Here is a 13,838-nt window from a genome sequence, read left to right on the forward strand (position 1 = left end):
GATATCGCAAAGGTGTTTTAAATTGCATTTCCCTAATCAATAACTATTTAGAGATTTTTATATGACTATATATAGCTTTGATTTCTTTATCCAAAAACGGCCTGTTCATATCCTTTGACCATTTATTAATTGGGGAATGACTCATATTCTTAAAAATTTGATAAAGTTATATATTTGACATATGAGACCTTTATCCAAGAAAATGTCTAACCCCACCACATTCCCAATTTTTGCTCTCTTAATCTTGGTTACATTAGTTTTATTTGTACAAACCCTTTGAATTTAATGGAATAAAATTATCAGTTTTCCATATCATAATGTTCTCTATCTCATTTATTCATATATTCTTCTCTCAACCATAAGTTTGATAGATCATATACTGCAACAATACTAATTTTTATCATGTGTCTATCTATTGTCCTTTGGGTAATCTATAACTTTATAGAAAATATCATGTATAGGGGCAGCTAGGTGGCGCAGTGGATAGAGCACCGGCCCTGGAGTCAGGAGTACCTGAGTTCAAATCTGGCCTGACCCTGGGCAAGTCACTTAACCCCAATTGCCTCACTAAAAAAAAAAAGAAAGAAAAAAAAAAGAAAATATCATGTATATTATAAATAGTTACCTAATATCTCTCCCTTTCTTTTCTTTCTTTCTTTCTTTTTTTTTCTTAAATAAAAGGTTTATTTACTCCAGGATCAGGGTGGTTGCTCAGTCAAAGAGACCAAAGTCCATGTCATAATCAGACTCTTCTGACTCCTCCTTTTCTTCCTTCTCCTCTGCAGCAGCAGGGGCAGCACCAGCAGCAGCTGGGGCAGCAGAACCAGCACTGGCAGCAACAGCAACAGCACCAGCGGAGGACATGGAGGCCAACTTACTGCTCCCCTTCATGATCATATCTTCGATGTTCTTGCCGCTCAGCTCGCTGATGAACCTTCTTCATGTGCTCTTCGTTTGTCTCGATGCCCACGCTGTCCAGGATCTTCTTCAGGTCCTTGGAGTTGGGGAAGTCGTTGCTGCCGTGGACAGGCAGGAGGTAGGCGGCCACATAGCGCAGGTCGGCGGTCTGGGCTCTACTCGGGTCTGGTCCGGAGGTCACGGCCTGGCGCTATGGGAGCTGCGGGAGTGGCAGGGCCCACTGCGAGTCCGACCAAGGTGGCATCAAGGCCAGGAAAGGAAGAGAGGGCGGCCAGGGGCCTCAAGAATTTTGGAAACAAATTACTCAACTAGGATTTATTAAAGGCCATGTATTGTGCTAAGCACTGGGGATATAACAACAAAGGCAAAATAGCCCCTACTCTTAAGGGGCTTACATTCTTCCAAGAGAGACAATACAAAAATATATAGGTATGTAGAAGACATATACATTAAACACAAGATAACCTTGGAGGGGAAGGCAATGACAGTAAAACCAAAAAAAGCCTCATGGAGAAGGTGGCAATTGAGCTGATCCTGGAAGGGAACCAGGAATTGCGGGAGATCGAGGTATAGAAGGAGAGTAATTTAGCGGAGGGGGGGTGGGTAGCCATTGCAAAGGTACAGAGAATGAGAAGTGGGGCATTGTGTTTGAGGATGTGGCATCATTCCAATCGTTACAAGGAATAGGATGTAGGCAATTATGGCTGGATATTGGCGTGTGTGGAAGGCAGTAATACATAAGTCGACTACAAAGGGAGGAAGAAATGTGGTTATTGAAGATGACAAATATGGTTATTAGTGCCAAATCGAGGGGGGAATGAAAACAACTTTTCAGTACTGATAGGGGCCATGAATGAATGAATGAATCTTTCTTATGTAAATCAAATAATTATTTGTATTGTAATATTTTTCAGGATAAGAAATTAAATTGAGGAATTTAGGTAATACAAAATATGATGCAATAAAATCATATCTATTCTAAAATTTTAATACATATCAAATACTTGAAAATATTATCAATGCAAAGAAAGAACCTACACTTATATTATCCTATTGAATATTTTTTTTTTGCAGGGCAATGAGGGTTAAGTGACTTGCCCAAGGTCACACAGCTAGTGTCAAGTGTCTGAGGCCTGATTTGAACTCAGGTCCTCCTGAATCCAGGGCTGGTGCTTTATCCACTGGGTCACCTAGCTGCCCCTATCCTATTGAATTTCAAGATAAATTCCAAGAACATGGCACTGATAACTTTAGCTAAGCTCATTTGGGGATGGCAGATGATTCCATATCTACAGATAGTTTAGGGGAATGTGTGTGATTATGTGTGTGTGCCTGTGTGTCTATAAGTGGAGAGGGAGGTGCAGACCAGTTATTTAGCAGCTTATATGAAACATATTACTAAGTACGTTGAACTTTGACAGCTTAAATGACTTTCCCATGACCACTCAGTTAGAATGTGTCTTCATTCCATGTCTTCCTGTCCATCTCTCTATTCATTCACCATGTTGCTTCTCATACCTTTATATACCATCCGCAAAATAAATATACCAGCTAAGAAAGTACATTGCTTAAATAGAAACATTGTGGAATAGTGATAAGAATCCTGGATTTGGAACCAAAGGATGGGAGTTCAAATTTTGTCTTGCCACTTACAACTTGTGTCACTTTGAGCCCATTATAGAACTGCTCCAGGCCTCACTTTTCACACCTAGAAAATTAGATAAATTCTAAGGTCACTTCCTGCTCTAAATCTTAGAATCTGAATTAAATATTATTGTTTTTAATATAAAGATCAGCTCATAACAAAGAAGTCAATATTTTAATTGCAATAAATTTTCCCCTGTCCACTTTATTCAAAGTCTCAGTATCCAAATTCCATTTTGTTCTTTACCACACCCCTCATTTACATATATGTAAACATATACACTGTATAAACATACACACATATACATATATACACACATATATAATGTGTGTATATATACATATATATATATATGCCCACCCTCTTTCACTAGAAAAATTAATCTAGAAAATGGGTATTTATAATCACTATGATATAAAATGGGAAAGTAATATTCTAATCAATAACTAGAGAGGTGCTTTCTTGCAGTCGACATCAGGAAATTATATGACCTTGGCAGCATGTGTAACCAAAAAAGACTTTGATGTCTTTTCAAATTGCTTCAGTATCTCAGCATCAAAATGCTAACTCAGGTTTGGTTTAACTAAGGATTCAGCAATGATATTTTGGCTGTGGCTGCTAAAAGTGTTAAAGTGGTATTAAGGCAGTCTGAAAAGTATTGATTTAGAAAATCTTACTCCTTTAATGCTGATTTAACAGCTGCGATAGCAAAGAGAAATTCAGGGTTGAGGTAATTTTTGTTTAAGTAGCTGGCCTCAAAGGTTTCATAATACAAAGGTTTCTTCATAAGTCATTATAACAGCAGAAGTCGACATAAAGCAGACATAGCAAGGACCATATTCCAAGGAGATTTAGTTATTCAAATATAAGAAAGACTTTAATTTATGGTTATCTCATCTATTATGCAAGGCATGAGACTAGAAGAAAATAACAGCAGCCTGGCACAGTGGGATATCCACTCAAAGGAAAATGATAATAGTTCACATTAATATAGTGCTTTATAGTTTACAAAGCATTTTTCCTCCTAAAATTGGTAGAGGTGGTTAAAATATCATACACATTACTGAACCTATGAACACAGTGCATGAAAACAACATGGCAGGTCTAGCCTCTCCACCAAAAGTTTCTTTATGCTTATCCCTTAGAAGACAACATGTATGAAATAACACAGGGTCTGGAGATAGAGGACCTGGGTTCAAATGTTACCTCTGATGTTTAGTACCTGTATGATTCTAAGGAAGTCATTTAACCTCTGTTTCTTTATCTGTAAAAGGAGGGGGTTGAAGTATTCATGGTCTTTTCACTACTTTCCAGCTCTTTAGGAAACAACTTTCAAAATGGGAGAGTAATGCTGTGTATTTCTTGTCAGGTAGGTCTTTCATGGAAAGGTTTAGCTATAAGTAGGATAAAACACTGAGAGATTTTTTTTTTTTTTAGCAAGTCCAGCTTGGTACTTCTCCAATGTCTCCTCTTTCAGTTGCTGCTGATCTTCTTGCCCCTTTTCCTTTGGATTCAGGGAAGGCTAGGGCAATTTGACTTTGTTTTCATGACAAAGAACCTATTGATCTTGAAAGTCCTCATAGTTGACATGGTAAAGATCTCAGTACCAGAGCAGGGAGAGCTTACAAAGCACTACACTCCAAAGGACCTGACCTAGCCACCCAGCAGGAAGCAGATCATGCATGTGTTTTTATTGCCATTTTACAAATGATGACATCAAGGTTCAGAAAAGTTCAGTGACCTGTTAGTGATCAAACACCATTAAGTATCAGAAGCAGGATTTGAACCTAGGTTTCCTGACTTGGCTGGCATTCTTTCTAGCATTGATTCTAATAATAGAGAACCATGGACAGGTCCAAGGGTCAGGGCACTACACTGACTCCCTTCTCCCTTCCCTCTGCTCTGGACTCACACACACAGTCAGACTAAATCGAGGCTTGGAGGAGCTTGGACTCTAATGAGAGGAGATAGGCTTTCTTTTCTCATGGTCTTTAACCAATTATACCCTCACATTAACACTCCTGAGAAAAATTTACTTGTAGCTTCAAATCATTTCTAGCTCTCCATCCCTCAAAAAGAGGAGAATAAAAAGGTACTCAAAGTATAATGTACATCAACTATTTTAATTTTTTTTCAGTCCTCTTAGTAGTGTCTGACTCTTAGTGACCCCATTTAGGGTGTTCTTGGCAAAGGCACTGGAGTGACTTGCCATTTCCTTCTCCAGCTCATTTTACAGATGAGGAAACTGAGACAAACAGGGTTAAGTGATTTGCCCACAGTCACTAGTAAGTGTCCGAGGCCAAATTTGAACTAAAGAAAATGAGTCTTCCTGACTCTAGGCCCAGCATTCTAACCACTGAGCCACCTAGCTGCCCGTCCTTCACATAGCCAGCAAAGTGGTTTACCTTAAGTGTAGGTCTAACCATGTAAGTCACCTATTCAAAAAAATTCAGTGGCTGCCTATGGCCTCTGGGTTAAAATCTAAAGTCCTCTAAAGGACATTTTTAATGCCCTTCACAACTTGTCCTTACCTATCTTTCCTGTCTAATTATAAATTATTCCCCTTTATCTACTCTACAATTTAAGCTTCTTTGTGTTCCTTATGGGGTCTGGGAGAAGCTGGAGTTATGTGCTTATATGATATTATTCGATTAGCTATTGTTGTTATTCAATTCTTTCAGTAGCATCTGACTCATTTCTTGCATCCTTTCTCCCTCCACTCCCACTAAAATTACCCTATTTTAAGTTCTTATCTCTTTTCAACTAGACTATTACAGCATCTTCCTAACTGGCTTTCTTGCCTCTAGTCTTTCTTCTCTCGGATTTAACTTTCATGCTGTTGCCAGAACACTCTTCCTAATGCACAAATCTGATCATATTCCTTGCAGTCACATAAACTTTCAATGGGGCTCCCCAGTGTTTACATTGGATCCTGGTATTTAAGGCCTTCCGCAGACTGGCTTTAATGAAACCTTCTAGCCTTATCTCTTATTATCCTCTCTCAAGCATTCTATCTTCTTGCCAAACTGGGCTATTTTCCACATCTTCTCCTTTGTCTCTTCTGTCTCTCCATTCTTATCCTGCCCCCTCCTGTCTCTGACCTCTTAATTACCCAATGTAATGATCTTTCCTTTATCCTCATTCTTCTTGACTTCTTTGAAGCCTTTGGCTCTATCAATTTCCTTCTTCACCTTGCTACTCTCTTCTCTTTCATTTTCTTTTTCCTGACACTGTTCTTTCCTGGAGTTCTTTCTTCTCCAAGTATTCCTCTCAGTCTCCTTTGTTGCATCTTCATCCAGGTCATGCCCCTTAGCTATTTATATGCATGCCTTTTCCCTCATTTGATTATATTACTTTATAATGGGTTTGGTGTCACATTTCTCATTGTATCCCCTGTGCTTAGCTCAGTGGCTTCTATTCAATTGGAGTTTAACAAATGTTCATTTAAATGAATTGCATTGAACTGACAAGCATACATTATAACTAATACCAAACCCCGCCCACAGCTGGGCTTCTAACCTTATAGCAATGCAATCCTCATCTGCTGAACCGAGGGTATGTGTTCTGGAAATGCTAGTCAGCAAAACACATAAAACTTTACTGCCTCAGCAGCCATTAGAGTTGGAATTTGATGCTACCAGATGAGAAAAAATGCCATCTCATAACAATGAGAAACAAAAGGGCATGGGGTCCTCAGCACTACACAATTTACTACTTGCCATCTCAGCTGGACTTTCCTTCCCTATGTTTCTGCACACTTGCTCATATATAGCTGGGTCCAACCTTCTAAATGAATTCAGCTCCAAGGTCCTTCAATGCTGATAATTATTATGAGTATTCCTCTTAGAGGTATCATGGTCTTGAAGCACTTCCTGAATGAACTGTGTCCAAAAAGAACATCTGTTTTAGCCTTCACTTTGAATAGAAATTACCAGCTAGTTCTCAAAGCCAGTTTTCTCTTGCCTTCAGTCATTTGTGATTACTTTTTAGATGCTTGAAATTTAAGTTGACTTCTCCAGGGCTGTTCACTTCCATGCACAAACACAGAGATCCTTCCTGGGGTTCCTATGAGAGTCTGAAATGAACCTTTCATAGTTAATTTTCTTTTTCTTCCTCAACTGTAACTAACTAGGACTTCCATTTTTGCTAGGGTCATATAGTCTTTGAAACAAAGACATGTGGCTAAAAGAGATTTTGTGAAAAACTAGTATCTGTTAATACTAGCTGATGTCATAAAGTACCTCATAGCTCTATTGCTGTACCAGCAGTGCTAACATTAAATTCTAGGCCATAGAACAAATGGGAGGAAAAGGACCAATTGTTATCTTTGAAATAAATGGATGGGGGGCAGCTAGGTGGCACAGTGGATGAAGCACCAGCCCTGGATTCAGGAGGACCTGAGTTCAAATGTGACCTCAGACACTTGACACTTGCTAGCTGTGTGACCCTGGGCAAGTGACTTAGCCCTCATTGCCCCACCCCCCTAAAAAAGAAATTAGCTACTAGAGCATAGTAAATCCTGTGAGCTAGAAGGGACCCCATATTTTATCTCTAACTCCCTCATTTTACAGATGGGGAAACTAGGCAAGTGACTCATTCATTCATTCATTCATACATTCATTCCTTCCTTTCTTCCTTCCTTCCTTTCTTCCTTCCTTCCTTCCTTCCTTCCTTTCTTTCTTTCTTTCTTTCTTTCTTTCTTTCTTTCTTTCTTTCTTTCTTTCTTTCTTTCTTTCTTTCTTTCCTTCCTTCCTTCCTTCCTTCCTTCCTTCCTTCCTTCCTTCCTTCCTTCCTTCCTTCCTTCCTTCCTTCCTTCCTTCCTTCCTTCCTTCCTTCTTTCTTTCTTTCTTTCTTTCTTTCTTTCTTTCTTTCTTTCTTTCTTTCTTTCTTTCTTTCGAGGCAATTGGGGTTAAGTGACTTGCCCAGGGTCAAACAGCTAGTAAGTGTTAAGTGTATGAGGCTAGATTTGAACACAGGTTCTCCTGACTCCAGGGCCAGTGCTCTATCTACTTCGCCACCTAGCTGCCCCTGCTTCCTGCTGCATTGAACATATGCTTCATGGAGCTTGTCCTGGGTGTGCCTTGTGGTACTTCTCCAGGTGCAAAAATCTCTAGTTACAGATTTGCTGGGTTCTCCAAAAAAATTGAAGGTATCAAGAGAACTTTCAGTATTTCTGAGTGTATTCATTTATGCCTTTCTTGAAGAATGGCTTCCCCTTCAATGTCAAGGGTCAGGATTGGGAAAACCAACATTATGAACAGCAGGGGAATTTTTATATTGCTTGAAAGTTTACAAAGCATTTTACCAATTTTATCTCATTTCATCCTCACAACAACCCTGAGAGGTCAGTCCTTATCCCTATTCAATGAGGTTTAGAGAGATTAATTGACTCAACTAGAGAGATGCAATAAGTGTAAGAGGGAGAATCAAAAACATCTTTCCTTAAATATAACCAAGGACTAGATCCTACAACATTTTGAACCTTATGTTTATGGTTTTTTTTTTTCATTTTGAGAAGTTTGAAGGAGTGGTAGTGGCGTAATTCCTTGCTCTTTATAATAAAAATAGCTAGCACTTATATAGTGCTTTAAAATTTACAAAACTCTTTATAAATAGAATTTCATTTGATCCTCATAATACTGGGAGGTAGATGATATTATTCCACTTTCAGGGAGAGGAAACTGAGGCATATAGAAGATTAAATGACTTTCCCAGCATTATATAGCTATTAAGCAATTGAAACCAGGTATAAACTCAGGTCTTCTTGACTCCAGTTCTAGCCTTTTATCCACTATGTCACTTAGCTGCCTATTATTAAGTAGAAATGAAGAAGAAAAAGGAAATTTTTTGGATTTTCTTGACACTTTGGAGTAGGGACATCCATTTGTCACTTGGGAAATGGTGGAATAAGAAGCTACCAAAACCCCGAAGAGGTTCTATGCTCATCTGCATCCATAGCAATGGTCATCTTTCTTTTGGAAGATCAGAATTTAGAGATTCAAGGGCTTTTAGAGGTCATTTAATCTAACCCTTTCATTTCACAGATGAGGGAACTAAAATGGAGAGAGATGAAGTCACTTAGACAAGATCACACAGACATGAAGCATCACATTTGGAATCCAAACCTATGTCTGCTTAACTCAAGCCATGTTCTACTCATCATGCCAAGTTGCCTTTTCTGCAATAAAGCCCAGTCACCACTCCAGTATCTTTGCCAAGAAAACCCCAACTGGGGTCACTAAGAGTTGGATATGACTGAAATGAAGATTGAACCATCAGGAGGAGTACATGAGTGAGGCCAGGCGCCTTCTAGAACCAAGTAAAGGAGGAGAGCCAGATGTCATCTTGCTAAATCTCCTGCACTCAAGAATTATTCCACCTCTACCCAGGCTAGGTTGTTAGTCCTAGAAGCCTCACCCTTCTGATCTAGTTGTCCCAAAGTGCCCTCAGAATAATAGTGGCTGAGTTACTCACAACATGTCTTTCCTCTTTGTCTTACACAGGGTTCAGATGAAAGGAAAAGTCTAGGGTTCAAATCAGGACTCATCTGCATTCTGTAAGGATGACAATAGTAAGTATTTTCTATCTTCTACTTCCCTCATCCCAGGTTGTGCTGAGGGGAAAAAAAAAACCCTCTCCTTTTCCTTTAAGAATTGTGCCATCCTCTGCTATACTCAATATTGCTATACCCATAGAATAACCAAATGGGCTCCATTTTATAGCCATAACATTTTAGAACAAGTTTAAATAGTACAGAAATGAAAATAAACAGTTTGGAAAAACTTCTCAGTGCCAACTGCCTTGTTTAGCATCCAAGGGAGAACAAGGGAAATAGTGAGGGATGGAGTGACCAATGAATAGGAAAATAGACTTCCTACTGGGACAAGGTAAATGGGGAAAGAAAAATGTTAACAGGTGGATGGATGTTCCTCATTGGCCCCAAGACCTATTTGTCATCACCTCATTCCTCCTGGCTTGTTCCTCATTGCCAGTTTACAATGTTCTGCTTCTGATCCCCTCTGGTCTGTATGTTTCCCTTCTTTGCTGTCTCCTACATCAGACTAGGATGGATGCTAGGTGGCATAGTGGATAGAGTGTTGGACTTGGAGTTAGGAAAACCTGAGTTCAAATCTTGCCTGATACTGACTAGCTGTGTGACCCTGGGTAAGTGTCTTAACCTTGGTCTGCCTGTTTCCTTTTCTGTTGAATGAAAATAATAATAGCATCTATGTTATGATGTTGTTGTGGAATAACAGATATAAAGTGCTTCGCAAACTTTAAAGTTCTTCTTCTTCATCATCATCATCATCATCTCCTCCATCAAACTCAATTCATGCGCCCTAGAGACTCTCTGGTTTACAACATGTTGCCCCCCACCCCCCGCCCCCAGGCTGCCTTCTAGCTTTTTCTTAGAAGTCTATAAAGGTCAAGAACATCGCCATGGGAGCCTACAGGACTTTCGGTAGTTTGCTTGCCCCTAGGTAGGTTCCTAGCCCACCAAGTTTCCTTTGATACATCTCTGGAGGAGAGAGATGAATCCCAATTCAGGTACAAAAGCAAAGGAGAAAAAAGGATGGGCTAGATTAATATAATTCCTTTCTTTTGCTATTATTTCACAGGAAGTAGGATTAGACTAGATATGGTAAGATTTTAATTCACAAAAAGGCCTTAGAAATTTATGTGAGTTTCCCATGTGTTTTTGAATGTAGAGAGTAGCCCTTTTGTTCTTTTATTCCTACAGAGAGGAATTTTCCAAGGATCTAAAAGAAGAGAGCAATAAAAAAATTTCCCTTTTCCTGATTTGGAAAATTCAGTCATAAAGTGAAAAAACTAAATCCATGGGGAATATTTCATTCCTTTTATTATGTCTACCCAAAATTTCATCAGAAAAGAACAAAATATATTAATTAATAGCCTCTCGATAGCATCATTAATAGAGAATTCTACTTGGTCTGGTTTCAGTTCAGGGAGAGCAAAATGTTATAGGTCTGAAAATGAGGATTGTAAAACACTTTACTCACTGCATTTGGGAAAGCTGATGTCCTTAATGGGACTGAGTTGAAACAAGTTAATGGCATTCAATATTAAAAATCCAATGAAAAATCAAAACAGTACCAAACCCTGGCAATCATAAACTACTCCTGAACTTGTGCAGGAAAGTAAAGTTTACCATGGACATAATGAAGGTCATTGGGAAATCAGCCAGGAAGTGAAGAGACAGAAAAATAAACAATGGCAGGTCATAGAAAGTTACTTTTGTCAAAGCATCTAACACTTTGTTTCAAATGTCTTGAATTCCTGATCCTCAGGACTGGTAAGGAAATCTCCTGCTGTCCCTTTTCCCTGTCAAAAACAAATAGAGAGAGGGATCCCAGTGGGACATTTTGGAGTTAATTGGCCATTGAAAGATATTGCCCCATGAAGCTATCACCACAGGAAGTACCAGGTGGGCCCATGCATCAGGGCACACAGAGAGCTAGACTACCTATAAAGAATGAGAATCTGGGGTAAATGGCTTATGTTGTTATTTATTCATTCTTGAAGAGACTAGTGAAGGTGGCAATGACAGGTTCTAAGACCCTGTTCCACCTCATGTTTTTAGACCTGACCTTTAAAAAATTTGGGAGTTGCATAAGCATTCCAGGTCAGTGACCTATAGATTTCCATTTTTCAAATTCTTCCTATGATGAGTCAAGCCTTAGGAGTCTCTGATTGGACAGTGTTCCATGGAGCCAGCTATGACTTCAAAGAGATCACAGTCTTTTATCTATTTATATACTTTTTATTTATTTGTTTGTTGATTTATTTATTTGTTCATTCATTCATTTATTGTGGGGTGATAAGGGTTAAGTGACTTGCCCAGGGTCACACACCTAGTAAGTGTCAAGTGTCTGAGTCCAGATTTGAATTCAGATTCTCCTGAATCCAGGGCTGGTGCTTTATCCACTAAGTCATGAATAGAGGTGATAAAGCTGGGGGAGAGGGGGAACCCAAACTATGTAAATTAAAGATAATTTCAGAAGGAAGGCACTTAAAGTTAAGAAGAACCACAAGAAACTTCTAGCAAAATGTGGGACTTTATTTGGGACCTAAAAGAAGCCAGGAAATGGAGATAAAGAGGTAAAGAATTCCAAGAGTGAGTGATAATCAGTGAAAATGTCCACATTAGGGAAATGGAGTTTCTTGTGCAAGGAATATGTGCAGGCAAATGATGCATAAGAAGACTGCAAAGGTAGGAAGGGGTGATGAAGGGGTTATGAAGAACTTTCAAAGGAAATAGAGGATTTTTCATTTGATCCTGGAAGTAACAGGGAATGGGTAGAATTTATAGAATGGAGGAGCTGCCTTGGTGGATAGGGCACTAGACGTGTAATTAAGAAGACCTGAGTTCAAATGCAACCTCATACACTTAACTAGCTGCATGACCCCAATTACATTGCTTAACCATTGTTTTATCTGAAAAATCTTAAAGTTCTATTTAAAAGCTAGCAGAATATACATGGCAATTTCAGGGAGAAGCACTGACAGCTGGGGAATTCAAGAAAGCCCTAGTGTACGTAGTGGCTCTTGAGCTGAACTTCAAAAAGCTAGAGATTTTAGGAGGTAGAGTGGAGAAAGGAGTACATTTCATGGATGGGGGATAGTCTGATAAAGAAGTGAGTTAGGGGATGGAATGGTATCTGTGAGACAGAATATAGCCTTGTCCCATTTAGCTTGACAATAGACTGCATGAAATCAGGCAGGTGACAAGCATTTAGTACACACTACTATGTGTCAGGCACTGTGCTAAGTGCTGGGGACACAAGGAAAAGAAAAAAAAAGATTCCTAACCTCAAGAACTTGACAACATGTAAAAATAAATCGATGCCTACAAATTATAAACAGACTAAATTAAAGGCTGAGAGGGGAAGACAATAGCTAGGGTGGGGATGGGACATGGAACAAGGAAAGTCTTCCTGTAACAGAAGGGATTTCAGCTGAGAGCTAAGTCTTGTAGGAAGCATGAAAACTAAGAGGCAGATGTGAGGGGGCACAGCCAGTGCGAAGGTAAGGAGATGGGAGATTTTATGTTGTGTTAGAAGAACTCTTGCAAGTTGGCTAAAGTTGCTAGTCTAGATCATAGAACATATGGAAGGGAGTAAAAAATAAGACTAGAAAGGATGAAAAGGTTATGAGGATCATTAAATGCCAAACAAAAGAGTTTATATTTGCCCTGGATCTAATAGGTAGTACTGTTTCTCACTGAATGGGGATATAGAAGTGAGGAAGGGTAACATGATAGGATTTATGCCTTAGAAAAAGCATCTTGGCAGCTGATAAGATATGGGCGGCGGTGGTAATGTGTAATAAGTTGGGAAAGGTTTCCCAAGGCCAAGTAACAAACTATAATCATATTTTTAGAACACAATCTATTGGTAAGTTGGTAACAGCTTCCAGTGCCCTTCCTCCCTATGTCACAAGGCTCAGGCCGGCATTGATGTTGTTGTTTGTCTTTCCTTTTCAAAGAGGACCAATGACATCACCTTGATTTGAATTGGCCTTAAGTGAGCAGAGTTACACAAAGCCATCAGCCTCCCTCTGTCTTCCAGAGTCATTGAAGTTCAGTGGCAAGACAAAAGTCAGGAAGACTAGCAATGGCCTGGGATACAGTGAATGACCTTGGCATCTCTGATATCTGACCAAGTTCTAAGTGCTCCACAGTGTGTGCTTCAGCTGCCTTTGTGGCCATTGGAGCAAATTGTTCTCATATGCTCATTCTACTAGGCGGGGGAGTCTTTACATGTTTGGGCTCAGACATTCCCCTAACTCACCGACAGGTTTGAGGCCTGTCGGTTACCCTCTACCTGCTTTAGCCCATATGCCAAGACCTGGGTGTGGCTACTCCAAGTGCTACAGCTTTTTGAAGCCATGGGTGAGAGGTAGGTGAAAAGTGGACACCAAAGGTGGGATGAACATTAAACATAAACAGAATACATCGCTATCCTTGTGGCATGATTTAAAGGACATTCAAAGTTTCCATCTATATAAAAATCCTTCCTTTCCTAATATAGCCCAAAACTCAGAAAATTAGTCTCATTAATGTGATATAGTTAATGAAGATGTTGGCATTGTCTCTGGGAGAATCAATTTAAAATTAACATGATATTTAGATCAGCCCTTAATTTCAATTAAACAAATTCAATTAAACGAAAATTCAATTAAGCGCTTATGTGCACAGAACAAAATAGTCCTTGCTTGCATGAAGTTTGAGTTATGAGTAGGTGTTGGAGAAACA

General features: G+C 39.3%; 1 pseudogene; it reads right to left on the minus strand.

Moving 5' to 3' along the window:
• Positions 1–711: 711 nt before the first annotated feature.
• LOC122747885 lies at positions 712–13,473 on the minus strand (annotated as a pseudogene).
• Positions 13,474–13,838: the final 365 nt, after the last annotated feature.

The sequence above is a fragment of the Dromiciops gliroides genome, chromosome 3, assembly GCF_019393635.1.
Source record: "Dromiciops gliroides isolate mDroGli1 chromosome 3, mDroGli1.pri, whole genome shotgun sequence".
In the NCBI taxonomy this organism is placed as follows: Eukaryota; Metazoa; Chordata; class Mammalia; order Microbiotheria; family Microbiotheriidae; genus Dromiciops; species Dromiciops gliroides.